The sequence below is a fragment of the Lycium barbarum genome, chromosome 6 (genome assembly GCF_019175385.1).
Source record: "Lycium barbarum isolate Lr01 chromosome 6, ASM1917538v2, whole genome shotgun sequence".
NCBI lineage: Eukaryota > Viridiplantae > Streptophyta > Magnoliopsida > Solanales > Solanaceae > Lycium > Lycium barbarum.
In genome coordinates, this window is record NC_083342.1 from 87,808,752 (window position 1) to 87,835,565 (window position 26,814).

A 26,814-nucleotide genomic window follows, 5' to 3' on the forward strand; every position below is an offset into this window, starting at 1 on the left:
GGGTGAAATGGTCAATTATTTTAATTACTAAAACTTCTTGAATGTCACCACCTATTTTGCTTAAGCCGTGCGGGCACTTACCTTCCCACCTCGGTAAGCGAACCCTCAACCCAACAATAAAAAAAATCACAAATACATGACTAATCAAGCGTAAAAGAATAGCTAAGTAAGTCTCACGATATATATATATATATATATATATATATATATATATATATATATATATATAATAAGATAGTGCGGAATAATAATAATACTCTCAGGGTCTAGTCTGAATAATACAAGAGCATCTAAAAGGGAAATAATACAAGTCTGGAATAATAATACATAAGGTGTCTATGTCTCCGAATAGAATAGGACATAAAGATAGAGAAGTATTCAAGGCAGCGGACGACCATGCTTACCCCGGAAACTTGAAGATAAAGCTGAAGCGACTATCAACTACGTGTTAGGGAAGAGGATCCAAATGATACTCTACATTCATAAAGGAATGCAGCAAATGCAGGTCAGTACAAAACAATAGTACCGGTAAGCATCATCGGCCGACTAAGCATATAGCTAACACAATCCAGATAATAAAGTAGATAAGCAGATAAACCAACAAGTATAAGTCATATGAAATCGAATCCAAGTACACATCATCGCCTAAGTAAAGCATCTAATCCCAAATGTGCCAAGTCTGAATATATCAAGTCCGAATGCAACATCACAAGTACAACACCAAAACATCTTAGAATCAAGCCATAATGCAACGCAATGCAATGTAATAGTATGAATGCCATGCAAAAGCTGTGTACACATGTACTCCGGACGGAAATATCTCTCGGTAGCACGACCCAGTGTGACTGGCGAAGTCTAAGTGCCACCCGTCTCGGATCTTTGCCCAACAGACAGATGGGACCCCGGATCTTTGCCCAAGAGGGATTCTCACCGGCACCACTCTGGAGGACCTGTGGAGTCCATGAACTCACTCAATCAATTATTCCGGAGCTAACATCAGACATCGGCCATTTCGCGTCACTCAAGTAAAATCGAGCCCAGCTCATCAAGTGTTTCATCAAATGTCATCAGTAGCTCAACAGTGTATCATGAAAATAAGAGCGCGTGCAATGCATGTATCAACATCAACAACCATGCTCAATATCACAAGTACCAACAATGGGTACGCCAACAATATATCCGAATATAAAATACCAACAGTGGGTATGCCAACAATATATCCGAATCACAAATATCAACAGTGGGTATGCCAACAATATATCCGAATCACAAATACCAACAGTGGGTATGCCAACAATATCATAATCAAGATGATAAACAGAATCCAACATCTATCAACAACTCATGGCATCAAGCCAATGCAACAGAACAATCAAACCATAAAATAACTAGGTGGCTAGCCCCAAACACACAACAGGGCCCAACCTAAGGCAATATCCAACCCAACTTTATACCCGAAGGTTCACATGCTGTCTCCGACAATATAATCTAAATATGCGTTTCGCAATACGAAGTTTCACCAAGGGTAAGCCATAACCTACCTAGATGGCCGAAACGCAATACCAACAACTCACTCTATTGCCTTGCCTTTCCGCTGAGCCTCAAAACCAAAGTAGTCTAGGCATATTCGAAAATTAGATTAGAAATCATGAAGAAAGATACTAATATCGCTACTATTCAATTTAGGTCAATTCTAACCCTAGAAATTGGGGAAACGGGCTCATAAGGGAAAAACGGTAAATTCAGAAGCAAAATATCAAATTAAGCGCTAGGTGATCATAACCCAACCACTGATTGCTGATTTAACTCAAGGATTAGCCTAATTTATGATTTCAAGCAAAACCCCCAAAATTGGGTATAAAACCCTAACTCTTTGATTCAAGAATTCAACTCTAATAATGGAGGATATATGATTAACAAGCTTAGATTCATCAAAATCTAACATAAACATCAATAATAAGCCTAGGGAAAAGTTCATCAAAATCCACTTTCATCTTCCATTACTAAGGGATTATTAAAGGAAAGGGGGAATCTATGATGATAAGGATTAAAGGAAGAGTGAAGGAATTAACAATATTTACCTCCAAGAATATTCCCAAATTATCTCCAAGAACAGTTCCCCAAAGCTCTAATTTTGAAATGGGAGTAAATGAGGGTCTAAAGGCTTTTAACACTTCATTGATTATACACACTACTCGTCACCCGCTTTAGCGGCACTGAGATTTCCCCAGCAGTGCCGCTTCAGCGGTCAAGGCAAAAATCCTTAGACTGCTCCAGCGGTACCGCTGCCGCGGTGCTGGTACCGCCAAAGCGGGCACCAGACACCAGAAACTTACCCAAGTTCCACCTTTTGATCCAATTTTCCAACTAGTTCCCGAGGCCATCTGCTCATATGCCATATACATAGACACACATAAAAACATTCTACGAACGCGCCCCTGGCATCAAATTTCCCAACGGAAGTCTCGTTGATCGAGTCAACCCCTGATGCCTTAATTTTAATTTCCTAATCCAAGTCCCAAAATGCATCCGAGTGCATTGGGAACCGAACCAAATACACACACAAGTTCTAAATAACCTTGCGGACCTCTCGGCATTGACGGAATCCTGAAAAAAGTCTGTTTACCCAAAAGTCAACTTCGGGTCAACTATTTTCATGCTAAACCTATATTTCACAAAAGTTACCCGAATTCGATCTAGACACCTCGGGAAGCGTTCCAATGGTCCCCTCGAGTAAAAAATGAGCTAATCAATGCTCGAGAAAGGGAGAAAATACCAAAAAGTCTATAACGACCAAACAGGTCGTTACATAAGATACCAATTGAACCGTCGCTCGTCCTCGAGCAAAGAAAAGAAGGAAAGCGGGGACATACCTGAATCAGCAAACAATTGAGGATATCAGCTACTCATGTCAGACTCGGTCTCCCAAGTAGATTCCTCAACAGGACGGTGCTTCCATCTCACCTTCACAAAAGCAATCTCCTTCGACCTCAACTTTCGCACTTGCCTATCCAAGATTGCGATAGGCTCCTCCTCATAAGTCAAATTCTCATGAAGCAATAGAGAATCCCAACGAACAATGTAGGTACCGTAGGCATGGTACTTCTTCAGCATCGAAACATGAAAAACAGGATGAACTCCCACCAAGCCTGGCGCCAATGCCAACTTATAAGCTACATCATCCATACGGTCAACAATGATGGTTCGTCGCACCTGATCGGCCTCGAGGTAGGTTATGATTTACTTAAGTTAGACTTTGATTAGAGAAACATATATATGCTATAGAATTGATGGGAGAAATCATGATTAGGTTCTCGGACGCGGAGTTCGGTTGGAAATTAAATAGATTGATATTAATTGTTGAATCATGTGGGCTTGTCGCCATTAATTGAGTGGTTAAATCAAGGTATATAGTCGTTATTCTTGAGAGAAATATGGTGGTGTTTATGTTCTCAGGGTTGATTAAGTTAGAAGGTGGAGATTTGTGTACGTACTGAGTTGACCTCTATAGAGTCTTGTTGTTCCATTGGGCGGGGTGTCTTGTGTTGTAATTGCATGTGTCTTCATTATAATACTCATGCTGTGATTTAACGAATTTCGTATCTATGTGATTAATGAGCGGAGCTAGTTGGGCCTTGTTATGGCTTGTTGCATGATTCCTTGTGATCTTAATATTGATAGTGTTGACTGATCATATTTCATATTTGCTGATGAACTAGAAATATGTAAGGTACACATTGTGATGAGAAATAATATATATATACACACACACACACACACTAAAAGACACATTTGACAGGGGGTGAGGATGTGACCTAGTTAAGGGCTTGTGATCAGAGGTCAGTTCTGGAGTGAGTGGTGCATGGGCACTATGGGTCCCCTGCAGGTCATGGCTATTTGGGCAAACAATACCATTTAGCATATGTGTACGAATGGGATACTAACTGGGGTTGCATTACATTTTACTTACTTATACTCGTGTGATGGAGGTAATACTCATCTTGGCTGCATTGCATTGATTCATGGCTCACTCTGGTGCATTCATACTTGATTTTCCTTGTTGTTAAGCTATTGTGTTTACACGTAAATTCATGGTCTTTTTTGACAAATGAAGGAAGGTTGTGTTAACGGGATCCCACAAGAATGGCTAAGGTTGGAATGCACGAGAGAAATAATATCGTCACCCGCATTGCTCATGCTTACTCTTACTTTCTAATTGATAAATTATTACCAACTGATGTCTAGTTGAATTTCTATATTGTTGAGTCTACCCACCAAACCATGGGTTCGTTAGATCTTTGGAAGAAGGGCGAGGTTAGGTGATTTCAAATGGGAATGGGTTAACATGAAGGGTGTCACCCTGACTTATTTATTATTGAGGATTTGGTGGTCTAGGAGTCTTTCTGAGATGAAACCTATTGTTGCCTGTTAGTCCTTATTTTCTATTGGTATGTTGATATGGTAATGCCAAGAGGATACGAGGATGCCTATGGTAGAGTTGTCACTTGTGGGGGGGGGGGGGGGGGGGGGCAAGGATTCATAAAGATGTACGATTGTACTTATATGTGTATCTTAATTATATTGTATTGCATGAACTAATCTTAGTCGGCCTATGATGCTTACCAGTACGTGTGGTGTACTGATACTACTCTTGCTACATTCCTTTTGGGGTATAGATGTGTTTCAGGTTATTTCTTGAAGGTTTCATTTAGTTGCAGTGGCGGAGATCTTTGTACAGCTTCTGTGCATCTCGTTTTAAGGTAGAAGTTGTGTCATTTTATTTTATGTTTATTCCTCTGTATTGTAGAAGCTCTTGTACACGTCTAGATTAGGTCCCGTGAAGTTGTAAATTCTACATTTTTTAAAGAAAGGCAGTTATGTTCATACTTACTATTCATTATTGTTTGTTGTTACTTGTCAAATGAATTTATTAATGGATTGGTTGGTAAGGGTTCGCCTGCCAGGTGGGATAAGGTAGGTACCCTCATGATCCGTAATTTGGGTCGTGACATGTCAGCAAACCAAGGAGGCTGATTTACAATAGTTGTGATTTTATAAATATGTTCATCAGGGAATTCCTCTTTAATATCTACTATTTCATTAGGAGGATCTTCCAGACGAGACAAATGATCAACTACTTGATTTCTGAACCCTTTCTATCTTTTATTTCAAGATCAAATTCTTGCAAAAGGAGTGTCCATCATAGTAATCTAGCATCCTTTTAGCTAAGAGCTATTTTAAGGCTGTGTGATCAGTGAACATTATAACTTTGGTTCCTATCAAATAGGAACAAAGTTTATCAAATGCAAAAACTACTGCTAGTAGTTCCTTCGTAGTTGTGGAGCAATTCCTTTAAGCTTTATTGAGCGTTCTACTGGCATAGTAGATCGGCATGAAAGTCTTGTCTTTCTTTTGTCCCAATATAGCTCCAACTGTTGTATCACTCGCGTCACACATTATTTCAAATGGCTGACTCCCATTAGGAGTAACAACAATTGAAGCGTTAGTCAATTGTTCCGTGAGAATCTCAAATGCGTTCCTGCAATCATCTGAAAATTTAAACTTCACATCTTTCATTAATAGGTTAGTCAGAGTTTTTGAAATTTTTGACAAATCTTTTATAAACCTTCTGTAAAAACCTGCATGTCCTACGAAATTTCTAATGCCTTTAACAGTAGTAGGAGGGGTAATTCTACTGTTGACACCTAATTTTTGACCTGCGATACTTTTATTTCATTTCCCAGAGTTCTTAGATCTCAAAAGGAGTGAAATACATATTTTATAAAGCAAAATGATTTTACAAAATTATTTCAACAATATTTTGCCATTTCATTTGGCAAAATGAGTGCAAGTATATATTTTAACTCATTTAAAAATAATCTACATATTTTACTATTAATATTAAAGTATTTGTCAAGATTAATCAGAAAATAACTCAAAACAATTATTCAGTTAATTGCTTAATTTGCTAAAGGTCAATTGACAGATATTTCACTCCGTTAATTCAAGAAAATTGGTTAATTAAATAAAATAGTCAATTTGCATCTCAATTTTACAATTTACTTGATTGAATTGCATTTATTTTTAAGATTTAACTACAATTAGTTATGTATTAATTGCGACAATAATTGAAATAGCCAAATTGATTGTTATGTACTGATTGTAGTTATAATTGAAATAGTAGCTTGCATGTTAAGGACAAAAAGGTTATAATTACAATTAGTAGTCATCGTATGCAAATGACCATGGTTAATTAGTTTTTAATTTAGTCGTAATTAAAATATTTAATTAATGAGCATCTTTAATTTGGGCTATTTATTAAAATTGGCATACCTGCCCCTCCGTATATACACATGTATACACGAATATACATGTATATACATGTATATCGTGCGTGCGCGCGCGCGCGCGCATGTGTGTGTATATATATATATATATATATATATATATGTTTATTTAGGCCCCTCCTGTTCCTTTTTAAAATTCGGCCAGGCCCAGTCCAAATAGGAACAGACCTAGCCCATCTCGGCTAATAAGCCACCAAACATACCTCAAAGGGTCTCATTTGTAGAAATGGGTTTCTAGAAACCCTAAGCTGCGCCGCAGGTCGAACCTCTCTCTCTGTCTTGCATCATTTTGCTGAGAATGGTAAAAACGCAGGTGTACGTTGCCTTTTTCAGGCTTGGCATAGTTGATTGAGGTAAGCATTTAATGCTAGCCTTCTTTCTCCACCCAATCTCAACCAAACAAGGTATATCTTTACATTTCATTTGCTTTTTCTACAAATTCTACCGTCAAAAGGACCGATTTCTTAATTGGTTTTGTTTTATACGAATTTGAATACTCAATTTTGATTGGATGATACTTGTTGAGGGGGAAATCAAGCGAATTTCCCCCCCAATTCGATTATCCCACATGGAAAATTAGGGCAAGGGTTTTAGATTTGGGGTTCTGTATAAAAAACTCCATATTTCACATTTCACACACTCAGTGATATCGACACACATAAGTCTCTAATTTCAGAAATTTCACACAAAATATTTCGAAATAGAGCAAAGCAAGTTCCAATTTAACTAGGTTTTAGCTCTAATCTGAAACATTTACTTAATTGGAATTTTAAGTCTAAAATTTGTTATTTCTTTTGTGGCTGAGTTTAAGGGAGGAGCATTCGAAACTTGAATTCCATTCTCGATCAAGGCTGCGCCAAAAAGAGGTATTTTGCCTTCCTTTAGTTATTTTCAGCATTTTCTTTTCTCGATATGTTATATGTGTGGTTTGCGTGTTAATATGTTAGTTTTAGATTAGTTAATAATTAGGATAGTTGTATATGATTAGCTTATGTTAGGGTTAGCAATGTGGTTATTTAGTTCAAGTTTCATAGTTTCTTCCTTGTTGTTTACTTAAGCATATTGTTTTTTCAAAGCGTGTTTAAGTTGACTTAAGCATATTTTTGTCTGTTAGGTTCATGTTTAGATGCTGTCATATATTGTGCTAGTATCTTAGGATGTTATTGTTTGGTTCATGTTTAGTGAGTTGTCATTCATCTAGCATGTGTAGTTGACTGTTGATACTCATATGGGCAGTAGTAGATTCATATCTAGTTTTCAATATGATAAATATACTATTTGGTACTTGCTCAATAGAGATTATGATGTGTTTTGACTAGCATGACTTGTGTAAGTTGAAATCTGGTTAGTGTGATTATGTTTGGATACTTGGGTATGTTTTAGGATCACATGAGTAATGTTAGAGAATTTATGCTTAAATGGTATGCGCTTGAAATAGTCAAAATATGATAGATGAGGAAAAGGAGTATGGTTCTGTCTTGGTTTGCATTTTGTATGGTCAGATTTTGAAATGGTGAAATGTGCTTTTCCTGTTGAGTTCCTTTAACTGGTTCGTCCTCCTAACAAACCTTGTTTAGTTTGATTAGATGCGTATGCCTGTTGGTTAATTTATCACATGACTTTTAATTGATTACCCCTGCCTGTTTAGATGTTAGAGAATATATCCATGTTAGTATACAAAGTATCTTAAGCTAGCTTTTGTCTTGCATTACCTATTGGGTTGTATGAATGGTACTTTAATAGCATTTCACATGCACAGAGTTAGCCTTTATCATGTTAGGTTATAGCCCTAATTGCATTCCAGCTTAGCTTATTGTCATTTTCTGCCGCGATCCAATTTAGGATCGAGCGGACACCTACCATTCCCACCTCGGTAGGCAAACCCTCAACCAAAACAAAATAATTGCAAGTAAAGAATGAGATTCATTATCCTTCAAGATATATTATAATCAACAGCGGAAGTCAAATCAATATATTAATCAAAATGGCAAAAGTATTTACAACGAAATTAATAAATTCACTGACTCAGTTTTCCCCATGACCTGGTCTAGACTAGTACAAGAGCGACTAATGTTGAACCAGAATACAACAATAAATCTATGACCCAACCTCCATCTCGGAATGAAAAGGATGGAAGCCTTCAAGATAGGCACCATGCTTCTTCTGAAGAACTCCAATGATTAATTTCCTGAAAAAATCTACACCTCAAAAAGGGATGTAGCAAGAGTAGTATCAGTACAAAACTAGTACTAGTAAGCATCATAGGCCGACAATAGTTAGACAAACATATCATTAAAAGCGTTCACAAATAAGCATGGTAGGCCAGAGCCCGCAGCTACGGCTGGCACCCTAGCGCGAGCGACAGCCAGAGGGCGTGGTAGAGTGAGAGGCCACGGGGCTGCCCCAGCCAGGGGTAGGGCTCCTGCTGTAAGACAGCGGCGAGAGAGGTCTCCCGAGCCCGAGCTCGAGTATCAGCCAGATTGAGCTGCGACTGCAGAGGATGGTGTGGCCCCAGCATGAACACAGCCTGAGGTTACTTTGGATTAGGCCATGCATGACACTATGGCCAGAGTATAACTTCATCTTGATGCCCAGCAAGCGGCAGCCGGTGTCACTACTCCCGGTGGGGGTTCACAGAACAGAGTAGGGGTACAGACCCCTGAGTAGGGACATACGCGGGTAGCACATCCCGCCGCAGCTATGGCTCCTCGCATTGATGCGATACCCGCTCCTGGTGATGATATTAGGCCCATGGAGGGCACTGTTATAACTGCATCTGATCAGGACCTTGTTAGGATATTTAGGAGATTAGAGCCGCCGAGGTTTGCTGGTACTCCGCCTGAGGATGCTTATGAGTTTATTCTTGATATAAATAAGTTGATGCACCGTATAGGGATAGTGGAGACCCACTGCATTGACTATGTGTCCTACCAGTTTCGCGGCAATGCGAAGATGTGGTAGAGGTATTTCGTGGCGTGCACACCTGAAGGTTCCCCTCCTTTGACTTGGACTTAGCTCTACCGGGCCTTCCTTGAGAAGTATGTGCCCAAGTCTTTGCGAGAGGCGCGTAGGGAGGAGTTCTTGCATCTTGAGCAGAGGGGCATTTCCTTGGAGTCCTACGTGACCCGTTTCCTTTATCTGGCCCGTTATTCTGCTCCCTTCCCTAATGAGGCCGATAGGATCGGGCGTTTTATTGGGGACTAGTGCGCTCTCTACAGATTCTTTGTCTTCAGATGGAGTCTAATGGGGGATTCCTTCCAGTCCATTATTGAGCATGCTTCTATGGTTGAGGGCACTAAGGCCCGTGCTTTTGGTGGTGGTGACAAGAGGCCACGTCAAACTGGTAGTTATGGTGGTTCTAGTTCGTGAGGCGCCGGTCAGGTTTCGAGGCCGCATCAGTTATATTCCGGCCGTCCTGTGCATTCAGCATCATAGGCTTCCCCTAGTGATCCACCCAGGCATAGAGCTCCTAAGAGTTCGTTCTCCAGACCAGTGGACAGGGCTGCTTCATCCGGGTCTTCAGTTTCTGTGTATCAGTATTCGACTCCTATTACCTGTTATTCTTGTGGATATGTTAGGCATGTTGCTAGGAGATGTCCCCGACCCAGGCGGGACTATCAGCCGCCGGTCGAGGTGGGACTTCTCAGAGGAGTGGTGCTCCGTTAGGCCAGAGTGCTTCTCATGGTTCTAGAGGTGGTTCTCAGAGTGGGAGAGGGCGATCTCAGACTGGGCGTGGTAGAGCCCATTATTACTCATTTTCGGGTAGGCCCGAGGTAGAGGCCTCATAAGCTGTGATTTCAGGTACCATTTATGTCCGTCATAGAGCAACGTCTGTGTTATTTGATCTTGGATCCACCTATTCGTATGTATCTGAATTTCATGCCGTTGGTTGGGATTTACCTTATGATAGCATAGATATACCTATTTTTGTGTCTACTCTGGTCGGAGATTCTGTCATTGTTGATCGAGTCTACCGGTCTTGTTTGGTTACTTTTATAGAGTATGACACTTGGGTAGATTTGATGATTCTCAATATGGTAGACTTTGATATTATATTGGGGATTTCCTGGCTTTCTCCTTATTATGCAATCTTGGACTGTCACGCCAAGACAGTCACCTTAGCCATGACGGGCATTCCTAGGCTTGAGTGGTGGGGTACTCCTAGTCTAGCTCCGAAGAAGATCATTTTCTTTCTTCAGGCGAACAAGTTAGTAAGTAAGGGTGTCTAGCTTATTTGGCTCATGTTCGTGATACGACTGTTGCATCTCCACCCCTTGAGTCTATCTTTATTGTGAGCGAGTTCGCGGAGGTATTCCCATCGGATCTGCCAGGTATGCCACCTGATCGCGATATTGATTTCTATATTGACTTGGATTCGGGCACTAGTCCTATCTCTATTCTGCCATATCGGATGGCACCTGCAGAGTTGAGAGAGCTTAAGGAGCAGTTACAGGATTTATTGAGTAAGGGGTTCATTAGATCGAGTGTCTCCCCTTAGGGTGCTCCTCTGTTATTTGTGAAGAAGAAGGATCGGACCATGAGGATGTGTATTGATTACCGCCAGTTGAACAAGGTCACTATTCAGAACAAGTGCCTTATGCCTCGTATTGATAATCTATTTGACCAGCTTCAGGGTGCTTTGGTGTTTTCAAAGATTGATTTACGTTCCGGCTATCACCAGTTGATGATCAGGGCGGAGGATATTCCGAAGACAACATTTCGGATGAGATATGGCCACTATGAGATTCTAGTATTGTCTTTTGGGCTTACCAATGCCCCGACTGCATTTATGACCTTGATGAATGGCATCTTTAGGCCATTCCTTGATTCCTTTGTGATTGTGTTTATTGATGACATCTTGGTGTATTCCAAGAGTAGAGAGGAGCATGAGAGCCATCTTCATTATGTTCTTGGTTGTTGAAGAAACATAGCCTGTTTGCTAAGTTTTCTAAGTGTGAGTTCTGGTTGGAGTCTGTATCATTCTTGGGCTATGTTGTGTCTAAAGATGGGATTATGGTTGATCCACAGATGATTGAGGTTGTGAGGGGTTCGGCGGGGCCCACTACTATTACTGAGATTCGAAGTTTTGTGGGTTTGGTCAGTTATTACCATCGCTTTGTAAAGGGTTTTGCTGCTATTGCTTCATCCATGACCAGATTGACTCAGAAGGATGTTCCCTTCTAGTGGACAGATGATTGTGAGGAGAGCTTTCAAAAGCTCAAGCTTCTTTTGACCACAGCCGCCATCTTAGCATTACTTATGGAGGATAAGGATTTCGCTGTCTATTGTGATGCCTCCTATATGGGTTTGGGTGTTGTGTTGATGTAGGAGGGTAGAGTGATAGCTTATGCTTCCCGTCAGTGAAAGATTCATGAGTAGAATTACCCTACTCATGATTTGGAGTTGTTGGTCGCGGTCTTCGCTTTGCAGATTTGGAGGCATTGTTTGTATGGCGTTTATTGTGAGGTTTTCACCGATCATCGTAGTCATCAGCATGTGTTTACCCAGAGAGATCTTAATTCCAGGCAGCGCCGATGGATGGAGCTCCTGAAGGACTATGACATTTCTATTCTGTATCATCCCAGGAAAGCCAATGTAGTGGCTGATGCCTTGAGCTGCAAGGCAGTGAGTTTGGGAAGTTTAGCTCGATTGATTGTTTCCAAGCGTCCGTTGGCCATAGAGGTTCAGACTCTGGCCAACAGTTTCATTCGTCTTGATATTTCAGCCCCGGGCAGAATTTTGGCTTGTATAGTGGCGAGGTCATTTTTATTGGATCGGATCAGGACTCATCAGTTTGAGGATGCTCAGTTGAGCAAGATTTGAGATAGAGTTTTGAGGGGTGAGGCCAAGGAGGCCGTGGTTTATTCTGAGTGCATTTTGAGGATTAGAGAGCGCGTGTGCATTCCTCGTGTTGGTGATTTGATTCAGTTGATCTTGTCTGAGGCTCATAGGTCTCTCTAATCCATTCATCCGGGGGTGACTAAGATTTACCGTGATTTGAGACAATACTATTGGTGGCATCAGATGAGGAGAGATATAAGATTTTGTGGCTAAGTGTGGGAATTGTCAGCAGGTAAAGTATGAGCACTAGCGACTCGGTGTGGTGCTTCAGAGGATGTCCATTCCCGAGTGGAAGTGGGAGAGGATTACCATAGATTTTATCACGGGTCTTCCGAAGACCCTTGGCATGTTAGATTCTATTTGGGTGATAGTTGATCATTTGACTAGGTCCGCTCACTTTGTTCCAGTTCAGGTTTCCTATACCGCGGAGAAGTTAGCCAAGATGTACATTCGGGATATTGTGAGATTGCATGGGGTCCCTATTTCTGTTGTATCTGATCGGGGTATTATTTTCACTTCCCGTTTCTGGAGGGCGTTTCATGAGGAGTTGGGCACCCGATTGGATCTTAGTACAACCTTTCATCCCCAGACTGATGGCCAGTCCGAGCGGACCATTCAGGTACTCGAGGACATGTTGAGAGCATGTGTTATTAATTTTGGTGGCCATTGGGATCAACACTTACCCTTGGTAGAGTTTGCATACAATAACAGTTATCATTTGAGTATTGGTATGGCGCCTTTTGAGGCTTTGTATGGTAGGAGATGTAGATCGTCGATTGGTTAGTTTGATGGGTTCGAGGCTCGGCCTTGGAGCACGAATCTATTGAGAGAGTCCCGTGATAGATTGAGAGTTATTCAGGCCAAGCTTTTGGCAGCTCAGAGTCGGCAAAAGATGTATGCGGACCGGAAGGTCCAGGATTTGGAGTTTGCTATTGGTGACCAGGTTCTATTGAAGGTTTCACCCATGACGGGTGTTACGTAGAAGTCTGGGAGTAGCATGAATTTCAAATAACGAGAGTCAAAATCATGCACAGTAATCTAGACTCTATAGTTGACTACCCCTGCCTACATATTTATCATTCAAGGACTCAAGTCCCAACCGCTCTTTAATTATCGAAATTTCTGTCTTTTGGGTTCTGTTTATCTGCCTAGAATAATACTCTATAATAAGATTTAGTGAACTACCAGTTTCCGACTTTATGCTTCCTATTTCATCCCTCTAATACGTGAGCAATTTAAGAACTTCATGTTTTTTATCATCCGGATGTTAAACCCAGCGGTGAGGAATTAACTTATAGAAAAGATAACAAACGACAGGGTTACCTTACTCAAGTCTCTGTGTGCTCTGCCCAGAATTTTTCCAAGTGACGGCTTAGAAGAAGGCTTGGTGGAAAAGTGGAATTAAATCATGAAATAAGGTCTTCAAGATGGGTTTGGTTTCGCGTCTACTGCTGCAGCGGTCCTCTGTTCGCTGGGGCGGACTCGCTACTGCGGTACATCGATCGCTGTGGCGAAGCGCATCCACCGGGCCCCACACTTTTTTACTTGACTGACTCGACTATAGTTAAAATTTAACGAGGTTTTCTCCTCAAAGACTAATCATACAAAAAATCAACTTAGCTTTTGTACACGAGCGGAGGAAAGTCTAATAACAACCAGATGGGTCGTTACATGACATCGCCAATTACTTAGTTGGAGGATGGATCCCAAAAGATTATTCTTACGAACAAAGAAAAAAGATCAAAAACGAAATGAGTTATTATTTTTGGGAGGATCCTTATTTAAATTTTGTGCAGATGGCATGATAAGACGATGTGTACCAGAAATAGAAATGAACAACATCCAAAGTCATTATCATGATGGAGCTGTTGGAGGACACTATGGAGGGAGGAGAACAACAGCTAAAATACTTGAAGCTGGTTTTTTCTGGCCCACTCTATTTAGAGATGCAAGAAATTATGTTGCCGCTTGTGATAAATGCCAAAGAAGTGGTAACATTTCAAAAAGGGATGAGATGTCTCTTAACTCTATTCTTGTGTGTGAAATATTTGATGTTTGGGGTATTGATTTCATGGGTCATTTTCCCCCTTCAAACGATTCCGAATATATTTTAGTGGTCGTTGACTATGTGTCAAGGTGAGTAGAAGAAATGGCTACTAGAAAAAATGATGCCCATATTGTTTGTGCTTTTCTTAAGAAAATATATATATATTCCAGGTTTGGAACTCCACCAGTTATCATAAGTGACCAGGGAAGTCATTTTGTAAACAGACAATTTGCGAGTTTGTTGTCGAGATATGGAGTAATTCATAAAACTGGAACTCCCTATCATGCTCAAACAAGCAGGCAAGTAGAAGTATCCAACAGAGAATTGAAAAGAATTTTGGAAAAAACTGTTGATTCCTCTCATAAAGATTGGTCTTTAAAATTAGATTATGGGTTATGGGCATGCAGAACTGCTTTTATAACTCCAATAGGCACATCTCCTTATAGATTAGTTTTTGGAAAAACTTGTCAAAGGCTTGTTGAATTAGAACATAAAGCATATTGGGCTACAAAATTGTTGAATCTAAATTTGCCAGATGCAAGAAAAAACTGTTCATTGTAGCTTGATGAATTGGAGGAGTTCAGACATGAAGCATATGAAAATGCTAAATTGTACAAAGAAAGTCAAAAAGATGGCATGATAACCTCATTTGCCATAAGGGATTTTAAAAATGGAGACCATGTTCTCTTGTATAGTATAGTAGGTTGAGATTATTCCCTGGTAAACTTAAGTCACGCTGGACAGGAACGTACGTTGACAGAAGTAACCCCCTATGTTGCCATTGAAATACAACATATAGATGGGGGAGAAAAATTCAAAGTAAACGATCATCGTTTGAAGCCTTATGTCACCAGAATCTTCGACAAACAAGCTTCAACAATTCTTTTTACTATATATATATATATATATAAGTCGAGCTGATGACATTATACTCAAAACTATTTTCTTTTTCCCTCGTTAATCTTTTAAACAGTTATTAATAGTAATATAAACTATTCCCGTTTAAGTAATTATATATAATAATGTTTTATGTATAAAAAAAAAGCACTCATGTATTTAAACTCTCTCTATATATTGGTGTGTGTAGGTATGTTCTACAGACAAGTCGATATATTATATATCTTACTTACACACTTATTTCTCCTATATATATAAAAAAGAAATCCTAAAGTCTATATATAAATTTGAGAAAACTTATAAAGTAAATTGGAGAAAAATTACCTTTTGATTAGTATGTCTCTGCACATTTAGACGTGGAGGGCTGAGAGTTCCTACTTTTGCAAATAAAATTACATGTCTTTGATACTATACTTACACATATTGCTGTAGCAAAACAATTTTGTGACACACAACTCCTTATATCAATTATTATTAGTTATGTTCAAAAAAGAAAGAAAAGGGGTAAAGGAGTTTTACATGATATAAAGTTACAGATATAAAAATGAGTTAAACCATAAAAAAATTGATGAATCTGCCTATTAATTTTCCTAAAATATGTACTAAAATATGTACGTTCCATACATATACCTATACATATATTGATATAGTACATATACCTATATATTACACTCTTACTACATATATAATATCAAAATTACCGAGACTAAAGTAAAAATATCTTTTACCTTTGTGGCTAAGTTTAGTGAAAGGTTTCTTAGTGTGCAGGAATACAAAAGGACTTGTATATGGAAAGAAAGAAAATGCTGAAAGATAATGATTAATAGTAAATGGTGTATGTATACACATCAAACTAATTTGCCATCAAAACCTGTGTACACACTAATCTTACCATTTTAAAGTCTCAAGGAACCGCCATATACGGTGCGTATAGTGTCTCTATAGGTCACTTTGCTCCTATAATGCTTCTTAACCCAGTTAAAAATGAACTCAGAAGTCAAAAACAATACTAAAAGAGCAGTTCCTCTCCTTAGCTCTATTTAACCTAAAAATTATTTTTATCTCATCCCTCAGTTCTGAAAATGGCACCACAACGTCCTAGAAATATCAGCAGGTTTGATAGGAACAGGTTTGTTTCTCCTGAAGCTGATGAATGGGAGAAAGCAGCACTGACACATCCTCTCAAAGAAGAACGCGGACTCGCCCTTACAGAAGAGAATGGTGAAAAAATTCAACTTGTGCTTGCTGAAATTGAACCACATTGCTGGACCAAATTTTCCCAAAATCCCGAGCCGGCAGTGCTAATGCTTGTCCGAGAGTTTTATGCGAATATGGATGTAAAAACTAATACTTCCACTGTTAAGGGACATACCATTTTCTTTGCTCCAAGCGTCATCAATAGGATTTATGAAATCCCTGATTTGGAAGACGATGCCTTGCAAGTTTTGCTTCGCAATCCAGTTTGGGATGATGAGATTGGTCCAGGTCTCTGCCCTTTTGGAATTGAAATGCATGTTGATCAACATGGGCAGCGAGATTGGTTTCCGACTAGAAATCTATGTTTAGTGGCAAAGGTATGGATGCTATTCTTGAGTTCCAGATTAGAACCAAATAGAAATACCAACGAAATTCGACCTAGGAGAGCTGGTTGGTTGTATGCGATCATGCATCGCTATCCTATTAACGTTGGCAGATTCATATGGGGCACCATGAAGCGTTGTCGAACAAAAACTCTGTGAAATCTCTGTACTTTGGTTTTACTATCACCCTGTTGATCAAAATATTTGGAAACCCACCCACTCCGGACGTTGGATTTGTTCTGTCATCCAACATTGGGATACTGACATTGCGCGCTTTCGGCCCATATGTTGGACTAAATAATGGGCCAGGAAGATGACCACCTGTGCGTGGAGAACTTGCTGCATATTTTGAAAGGTTGGACGAAAGAATTGACCATATCTACAACCAACAATTGCAGATAAGGGATGAACTCGTTGCACTACGAGAAATGCAAACAGAACATATGTTTTATGTTACCACCATTTGACAAAACTTTGGGAATATGATAAACACTGTGGTAGCTATATTGCAATTAACTAACGTCCCTACCACCCCTCCATTTTCTTTACAGAACATAGGTTTCAACTTCCCTGCAGGACAAATGAATTTGTACCTGCTCCTTCATATAGAGTCCATAAGTTAGAATTAACTAGTCTACTGATGCATATAATAGTCTAGAGATGCGTATATATACTAATCTACTGATGCATATGTTAATGTAAAAATGCATAGTTTTTTTTTTTTTTTTAAATTAAATTTATCAGAAGGTAGGCCTTCTGATGTTTTATTAAATATTAAAGCAGTCTACAGCAGAAAATAAAATACAACTTGTTAACCATCTAAGAAAAAACTCTCCCAAAATGATTTTACATTTTGCAAAAGAAAATAAAGCCTATAGCTACTGGAATCTCTACTCATGCTGAATTTTCCTTGTTTTGATCCTTAGTGATGGAATTTGTGCTTTGTCCATGTGAAGAATCTTCCTCCACATAGATGGCAACTCATGAAAACTGTGATACTTCAACATCTGTTCAACTTGAATAGCAGTGGTTGCCATGAAATTTGCAAGTTGGTTGCCTTCTCTAAATGTATGCATGATCTGTATGTTCAGCTGCCTCATGATATATTGTATCTTCTCCACTCTTTCTACTAGCTGCCAAGGTATTTTCCATGCATCTTGTAATATGTTCTTCAAGGCTAATGGATCTGTTTCTATTTGGACATGCTGCAAACTGTGTGCATAACAATATTGTATAGCCTCTTGGACTGCCAGTATCTCAGCTTTCATATTTGTTGCAATGCCTATGTTTTTAGCCTGTGCATATACAAGAGCTCCCCTATCATCTCTAATACAAAAAACATATGAACTCAGACCTGGATTCCTTGTGATGCACCATCAATGTTACATTTGAATCCCTGCTGAGGTATCTTCCATAGTACTTTGCAGAAGTAAAGCTTTGGTTTATAATGACTCAGAAAATCAACTACTGCTAGCCAGTCTGGTGGAATCCTCCATAACCATGGATATTTCACTCTGATTAGGTGGACAATGGATTGCTGAGCTTGATAAACCATCCTGCGATAGGTAGTATTCCTCCCATGCTTGATTGAGTTCCTTCTCTGATTGAGTTCCTTCTCTTCCATATTTCCCATAATAGAATAGCAGGAATAGCCTGATAAATGCTTTGCAGCTTGTGAGAAGCAGCTGCTGTCCACCATAGCTGCTCTTCTGTATTCAAACCTGCACAAGAAGCAAACTATTTCCAAAGCTTGAAAGCTATTGGAGATATTAGAAAAAGATGAGTCATTGTTTCTTGCTTGTACTCATCACAACACCAACATCTTGATACAATATGAATATGCATCCTTTTGACAGTGTCATCTGTGGCTAGCCTTTTTTTCCACAATCTCCACAGGAAGAAACTGATCTTAATTGGCAAGCCCTTCAACCATATGTATTTGTATACTGCACTACTCTTCTGTTTTTGCCTGATTTCCTCCCATGCACTTTTCATAGTAAATTTACCATCATTTTCCCATATCCACCAGGCCTTATCATTATCAACATCCATCAATGTAGGACTGATGTTTTCCTGAATATAATCAACTGTATCTTCAGATAATATTTCTAGTAGTTTCTACTGATTCCATTCTCCACCATCTATAAACTCCTTAACTTCTATTTCTTCATCTCTGGCCTGTTCATTATCTGCAAAATACAATGCACCTTGTTTAGTCCAGTTATCAAACCAGAAACTAGAAGTACCTGATTTTAACTGCCACCATATGTTTTGTTCAATATCCTCTCTAACATTCACCATCTTCTTCCATGCATGTAATGTACCTCTATCTTGAGCAATAACAGGATGCAACTTCTTACAGTATTTGTTGGCCATGAATGCACCCCATAGAGATATTGATGTTCTGAAGTTCCACCAAAGCTTAGCAAAGAGAGCTTTTGAAATGTCATGAAGGGATCTGAAGCCAAGACCCACTCCTCTTTTGGCAGACACATTTTCTCCCATGCAACCCAATGCTTTCCTTTTACCCCAGTAGTGTTACTCCAGAAGAACTTAGCAAAAATCTTATGAAGTTTATCTATAACTCCTTTTAATGGATTCATAGCAGATAGTAAATATACAGGCATAGTCTGCAGAACATGTGCTATTAAATGTACCTTCCTCCAAAAGACAGCAATCTGTTTTGCCAATACATCACCCTACTCATCACTTTTTTGATAAGATTCTCATAATACACAATCTTCCTTCTTCCATAAAAAACTGGACACCCCAGATACGTAAATGAAAAAAAACCTTTCCTCATCCTAGTTTTCCTCTTTACTCTACTAACTATGTTAGTTGGAACTTTCTTATGCAGATAGAAGGAGCTTTTTTCATTACTAACTAGCTGGCCTGAAACCTTCTCATAATTCCTCAGTACCTTCATCATTTTCTTCAAAGAAACAGGATCAGCTGAACAAAAGAGAACTGTGTCATCTGCATATGATAAGTGGTTTAGGTGTGGACTCCACTTTGGCATGCCATACCCCTTAAAAAGAGGATCATAATGTAAACTATTCAAATTTCTAGCCAAAACCTTTGCTGCTATAATGAAGAGTGTTACAGATAGTGGATAGCCTTGTTTCAAACCCCTTGAAGACTGGAAAATTTCATGTGATTTCCCTTTAATCAACATTGAATACCAATTGTTTGAGACTAGCCTCCAGACCATGTCTATCACCACCTCAGAGAAACCAAACTGTCTTAGTACCTTAGTCAAATAAATCCATGAGACTCTATAATATGCTTTTGCCATGTCAAGCTTTACTACCACATTATGTAGTTTGTTCCTTCTATAATGTCCCTGATAATTTTTTGTGCCAGTAAAACATTCTTTACTGTGATTATGGATATGAATGCTTAGCAAGTGTGATTGGTTTCCTTTTGGTTTTAACTATGAAGGTGAGGTTTCTTCATCTGCTGAAGCATGCGCTAGTCTATTTGTGAAGAGTTTGCCCCATTAATTGTTTCTAATGGTGATTAAGATAGTGACAAAGCTTATTTGATTTTGAAATGTTGTGTAGAAAGTTGAAAAAGGATTTTTATTTTATTTTTACTTTCAATTCTAATGGTGATTAAGATAGTGCCAATCTTTTGCATACAATGTCATGGATTTATGTGGCTAGATACAAGAACTTATATTTTTTGTTCAACTCAAGCACCATTTTGATGGAAATATTTAGTAGACATGTACTTCTATTACTTGCGGTAAAATAATCAGGTGAGGCTTGAACCATCTCTTATTCCATCTAAAGTTTGCATTTAACTGTTGGTGTTCTTTGAACAAGGTTTTTTTTTTTTTTTACTACTAATATACAATTGCATGATTAGGCTCTTTGGCAAAAAAAGAAAAAAGACTCAATTCCTTTGGATTCATTTTTTTGGTCTAGAATTATCAAGAAACTGTCTCATAGATTGTTAAATTGATAAGCTTGACTAATGCACCATGAAGCGAAAGAATTTCACAACTCCTTATGTCTGAAACCTCGAGACCATGGTTTAAACAGAAATACAAGAAATAAGCAAAGAATTGAAATATCACTTGCTATTTTAAAATCTTTTCTAGAAAAAAATTCTTCACTTGAAATCTTTGTTCGATCATTCTTGTATTAAGTTTAGCAGTAAAGTACCGAATTTTCTAATTTCAATCAGTTCAATGTCATCATTTATTGTGTTGCTAATTACTAGAACTTGCCTTGTTTGTTATTGAGGCGAAATCTTAAACTGCACTGATCTAGAAATGAATTAGGCCGTCTTCAAATCCCATATAACTAAATCCTTAGTTTCTCCATTTGAGCTTAAAATCATTTCTTGAAACAACCCTATTTTTGTTAAGCGATATTGACATATTCTGCTCATGTATTGCAGACACAAACTCAGAGAAATGATAAGTATGTGTATACTCTATGTTTTTCTCATATACCTAAAATGCTTAGTTTTCTAAAATTTCACTCGAGAAAGGTTATTGAATTCCAAAAAAAAAAAAAAAGGGAAGGGTAGGGCAGATTCAATATATATATAGCTGTGAATTATACTCAATTTATCTACTTATGTGGTAAGGTTGTTGTAACGACCCGTTTGGTCGTTATTGAAATCCTCCACTGAACCCCGTACAAAAGTCAAACTTCGCATTATAAAAGGGCTAGGATTATTAAAAAGTTCCGCGTAAAATTAAAATTGGGGTCAAATTAGTAGAAGTCAAAATTGTGGGCCCAGGGTCAAGACCCTTAGCTGCAGTGGTCAAGAGACCGCCGCAGCGGGTTGGCTGTAGCGGGAAGTCCACCGCTACAACGAAAGAGCGTGGGCCAGATTCCTATAAATGCCTTATTTCGGGATTTTGTCTCACTTTTCTCCAAAACCTTATTCTAAGCCGACTTTTGTGAGGTTTCTTGGATAGAGCACCCGAAAACTTCGCCAAGGTAAGCCTCCAAACATCGTTCCTGTTTACAATTCGTAAGAGAAATTCTTCCCGTAGATAAACTTGATCCTCAAAGTTAGTAAAAGAGAAATACGTGTTGCATGTATGATTGTTGTGTAACCCTTGTCCTCGTGTTCGTAAAATTCCTAGAGTTGTTGGTCAAAGCTTCGATTCAGCAACGAGGTAGGAGAAGGTTGCACGCACATTCGTGGTAGCTACTCGGCATCGAGGTAGGTTATGGTTTACTTGAGTTAGATTTTGATTAGTGAAACGCATCGATGACGTAGAATTGACAGGAGAAAGCATGATTAGGTCTTCGGAGAAGAAGTTTGGTTGGACATATGATAGGTTGACATGGTTAGCATTAAAAAGGGCTTGTAGCAGTGAGAAACTTAGCTAATTGTTCTAAGAGGGATATTAGTGTTGCATGTGTATCCATGGAAGGTCTAGAAGGGTAAGGCGTGATGCGGTTGTAAATTGGTCTTAGTATAGGTTGGATTACGATATGTTAGGTGGCGCGTACTTATCTATAGTAATTTCTGTTGTGGGTATGCATGACTAATATCAAGTTCTAGTATGACATGTGGCAATTCGATTGGTACATCACTGATTCTAGCATCACTTCGTGGTTTATGATTTGATTATGTTCGACTATGACATTATGGATAATAGCTCGTGATGGAAATTACTAATAATAAATTGTGATGGATAATACTGATAATAATTGAAGATGGAACACGTACATCTACGTAAGGCACATTTGACAGGGGTGACGATGTAGCCATATTGTGAACTCGTGGTCCGAGGTTCGTTCCGGAATGAGTGGTCATGGATACCATTGGTCCCCTGCAGGTCATGGATATTTGGGGAAAACATTACCATTCAGCATGTGCGTACATGGTTGGTGAGTGACTACATTCATTTCATTGTACTTCCGTAATTATTTCCTTTTCTGTTTGATGGTGTTCGCGAGTCTTATGGACTCGTATTGAGGTATGACTCACTTTCGAGATTTTAAGAGTTGGATCCTCTCATAGTAAAGTAATTGTGGCTTCTCATGCATGTAAGGTTTAAGTCAGGAATGGTTAAGAATGGAATATTTAAATTGGGTGTTCTGTTTTCCATGGGTTGTGATATTTGTTATAAGGAATAATTGTCATGACCCATTTTCCATAGGCCGTGCGGGCACTTACCTTCCCACCTAGGTAAGCGAACCCTCAACCCAACAATGAATGAATACGCAAAGAATGAATTTAAAACAGCGGAATAGAACAAATACGTAAGTCTCACGATATATCCATATATAAGTAGTAGTAAAAGTGCGGAAGACAATCAATACCCCCAGGGTCTAGTCTAAATAATAAAAGAGCATCTAAGGAGAATAGTATAGTCTGGAATACTAATACATAAATGTCTATGTATCTGAAATAAAAGTAAGGCATATGATAGGAAAGTCTTTAAGGTCAGCAGACGCCATGCTCATCCTGGAAACTCAAGAAGAAGCTGAAGAGTCGATCAGCCACGGGTCAAAAAAGTAGATCCGACTTGGTACTCTGCATTCATAAAAGAATGCAACAAGGGCAGGTCAGTACAAACAACGGTACTGGTAGGCATCATCGGCCGACTAAGCATAGTTAACACAATTCAAAAAATAAAGCAGATAAACAAGAAATCTAACAAGTATAAGACAATAAGATCACAACCAAGTATCTATCATCGCCTATGTAAATCATCTATACCCAAATAAATCAAGTCCGAATATATCCCATCCAATCCAATCATCACAATCCAATCACCAAGAATCTCAATCAAGTTGTTACACCTTGAAAATTTCCGCGTCGATTACATCGTAAGAAAACTAATGTAAGTCCAGAGAGGCTATGATACCCCTACCAGGTTAAAGAAAGACTTTTGACAATTATTAAGCGTGTACCCTAAAGGTTCTGAGGCTCAGATAATCGAAGAAAGTACTTTTCGTGAAAGTTTGTTGACTGGGCAGAGATACGACCAAACATACGGACCGTAAAAGTGACATACGGTCCGTCTGTCACGTCTGAGAGGCGTAAAACAACATCAGAGAGTTGTACAGAATTTTGGCCAACATACAGTCAGACATACAGACCTTAAGTATGACATACGAACCGTATGTCCACCGTAAGTTGGTGTCGATGGAAAAGTTTGAAGTTACATATATATTTGGCCCATTTCGTTTTTTCCCATTTTTCATCACCAACAAACCCTAAATACTCCCCAAAACCCTCTCCACACCTCTAGAACCTTCTCCACACTTCATTTACATAAATTCAAGGAAAATCAAAGATCAACAACATTAATCCAAGGAAATCAAGTGCAAGGAAGCTTGTTAGGATTGCTAGAAGTCAAGAATTTCTTTGGAAGTGGAGCTAGGGTTTTCTTCAAGTGAAGCATTTCCATCCAAAACCCATTTTTACACAATCAAAGGTGAGTTTTATGATCATTTCATGTTAATTAGAATACTAAAGGGTTGAAAGACTTGGATTATGAAAGAAAGTAGAAAATAGGTTACAAATATAAGAATAGTGGTATTCTTGAATTGTAGTTTGACATGGATCATGATTCTTGAGGTATTATGAGTGAAATCTTGTTGTAAATGATACAAATGATGTTAAGGAGGTATTATATGAGAACGAATACGATGTTATGCCATAACTATGGTCATGAATCATTTTGGTAAGGAATTGTGGGAATTGAATAATGTCGAACTTAACAAAGTTATTGATTATGATATTATGAATGTTGTTATTGATGTTGGAGTTGTTATAGCATATGGAGGAAGTTGTAGAAACAAAAGGAGATGCTGCCCAATTTTCATTAGCTTTAGCTTAAGCTTAAGTATGATTCCGATTATCTAATCCTTGTACGAATTCCCTTGAATGTAGAATTACGAACTTGGAAGGAAGCGGTTAGTCGGCAAGTTAGAAAGGCGAAAAGGTATGTGAGGCTAGTCCCTTATTTTTCTAAGGCATGATTCCTATGACATGACTTACTCTATTTTTCCATGACTTTCTTACATTCCAGAAACTATGAGCCTATGACTATTAAGAACTTCTCATGAGATAAAGCTAAGAGATATGTTATGAAAATGACAACGATGCCGATGAGTCTAAGTCAAGAGATTCCAAAGCTTATGATATGATATTCTTATGAAATTAATGATCCATATATGATTCCTTGTTGTTAACTCACCTTATAATGCTAGTTCCTTAAAGGTGAGACATGATGATCATGACTACTCCATAATGGAATCGGGGGTTCTCGACCTTACGTCGCCCCAATAGAGTTATAGTTGTCTCCGAGTTCTCATGTATGCCTTATGATAAGTAAATGGTGATGATATTGCACTGTGCCTAGATGGCCGGACATATCACCGTGAAGGCGGGCTGCATACGATTACATTATGCCTAGATGGTCAGGCATGTCACTGCGAAGGCGGGCTGCATACGATTACACCGTGCCTAGATGGCCGGACATGTCACCGCGAAGGCGGGCTGCATACGATTACATTGTGCCTAGATGGACGGACATGACACCACTAGTGGGCGGCGTATGATGGTTACCCGGACACGGGCTAATGATGATGATATATTTAATATGCATACATGTGTTTCTATTTAAAGTTAAGTAGACTTAGTATTCACCTTAAGAGGCAATTGACGTACATGTTATATCCTCACCTCATGTTCCATTATTTTTCTATTATGTTAGTATTATTCATGCCTTACATTTATCGTACTGACGTCCTTTCTTTTATGGACGCTGTGTTCATGCCCATAGGTAGACAGGGAGGTGGCCCATATTTCTAAGAGCTACTCAGCAGATTTGCAGGAGCATTCCACTATTCCGGAGGTGCCATCTTGAGATATTATCTTTGTGTATATGTATTTTGGGCATGACGGGGTCCTGTCCCGTCCTTATGTCTAGTACTCTAGTAGAGGCTCGTAGATACGTACGTGTGGGTAGTAGATGTCTCATGATGACTACATTGTATATTTGTATATCATTTTGATAGCCCGATGGGCTTATGCACATGAGTGTAGATACCTTTTGGAGGTGATAATAGTTTCCTTATGGTTAGTTGTGTTAAGAGTAATAAATGCATTCAAGATGAGTATGATGATTAGTATAATATGTGGTGCTCGGTAGTCAGCTCTGGGTACCCGTCACGGCCCCCTAGTCGAGTCGTGACAAAATTGGTATCAGAGCAGTTCCATCCTAGGATGTGTCTACGAGCCGTGTCCAGTAGAGCCTTGTTTATGGGTGTGAAGCGCGCACCACTTATAAATAGGAGGCTGCGGGGCATTTAGGAATAATGACCGTCTTTCTTCCTCATAGATCGTGCGATAGAGCTATAGTATAAGAATTTCCTTTTTCCTAACCGTGTGTTATGTTTTCAGCAAAGTTGATGAAAGGAAAAACTACAGCAGCCCGGAATGGCACCATAGTGGTTGAAGAGGGGATCGAACGGGAGCCGTCTATGGATATGGAGGAGAGCAAACCCTAGGGTAAGGCCTTATTTCAGTTTTCCCATACTTCTCCCACTTTAGAGGGTCAAAGGCGAGCCTCAACCTTAGCTCCAGCACCCCCAAATCCTTCACAAGATGCCTCGAGCCAGGAGATGAGACAGGCCATCCTTTTGCTGACCCAGTTAGTAGTCGTACAAGCTCAGCGGCAGGATGAGGGCCATGGTAACAGGAGTTGGAGGAAGAGGGTCAGGTCTTCAGGGTTTTATCATGAGTTCAGGGGCACTCCGAGGCAGCAATTCCCTAAGCACTCAGCTCGTTCAATAGCTAGTGCGCCACCACAGTTTCCTGGACCCAGGTTTGATAGATCCACTTATTCTAGGCCACCCTAGAGTGTCAAAGTTTCCAATTCTCGGATTCGAAGTGGTTCCAGTCAGGTGAGATCACCGGTACCACGATGTACTCAGTGTCGTAGGTTACATTGGGGATCGTGCCGCTTGGGCTTGGAGTTTTGTTATGCCTGTGCTCGGCCAGGCCATGTCAAGCGCGACTATCCATCGCTATGTGGTAAAGATAAGGTTCGGTCTACGGGAGTAGTAGCTGGCTCTTTATCATCAGTACACCCTCCGAGGCAAAGGCCACAAAT

The 26,814-nt window shown here is 39.3% G+C and overlaps 1 long non-coding RNA gene across 2 annotated transcripts; it reads left to right on the forward strand.

Annotated features, from left to right (window-relative positions):
* The first annotated feature begins 6,569 nt into the window (after nucleotides 1-6,569).
* Nucleotides 6,570-25,789, forward strand: LOC132599786 (uncharacterized). Of its 2 annotated transcripts, none has more exons than XR_009567015.1 (3): nucleotides 6,570-6,700; nucleotides 7,159-7,213; nucleotides 25,483-25,789. It is a non-coding gene; the product is annotated as an uncharacterized LOC132599786 (long non-coding RNA). The 2 variants fall into 2 exon arrangements; XR_009567014.1 differs by lacking the exon at nucleotides 25,483-25,789 and adding an exon at nucleotides 13,985-14,336.
* The last annotated feature ends 1,025 nt before the right edge of the window (nucleotides 25,790-26,814 follow it).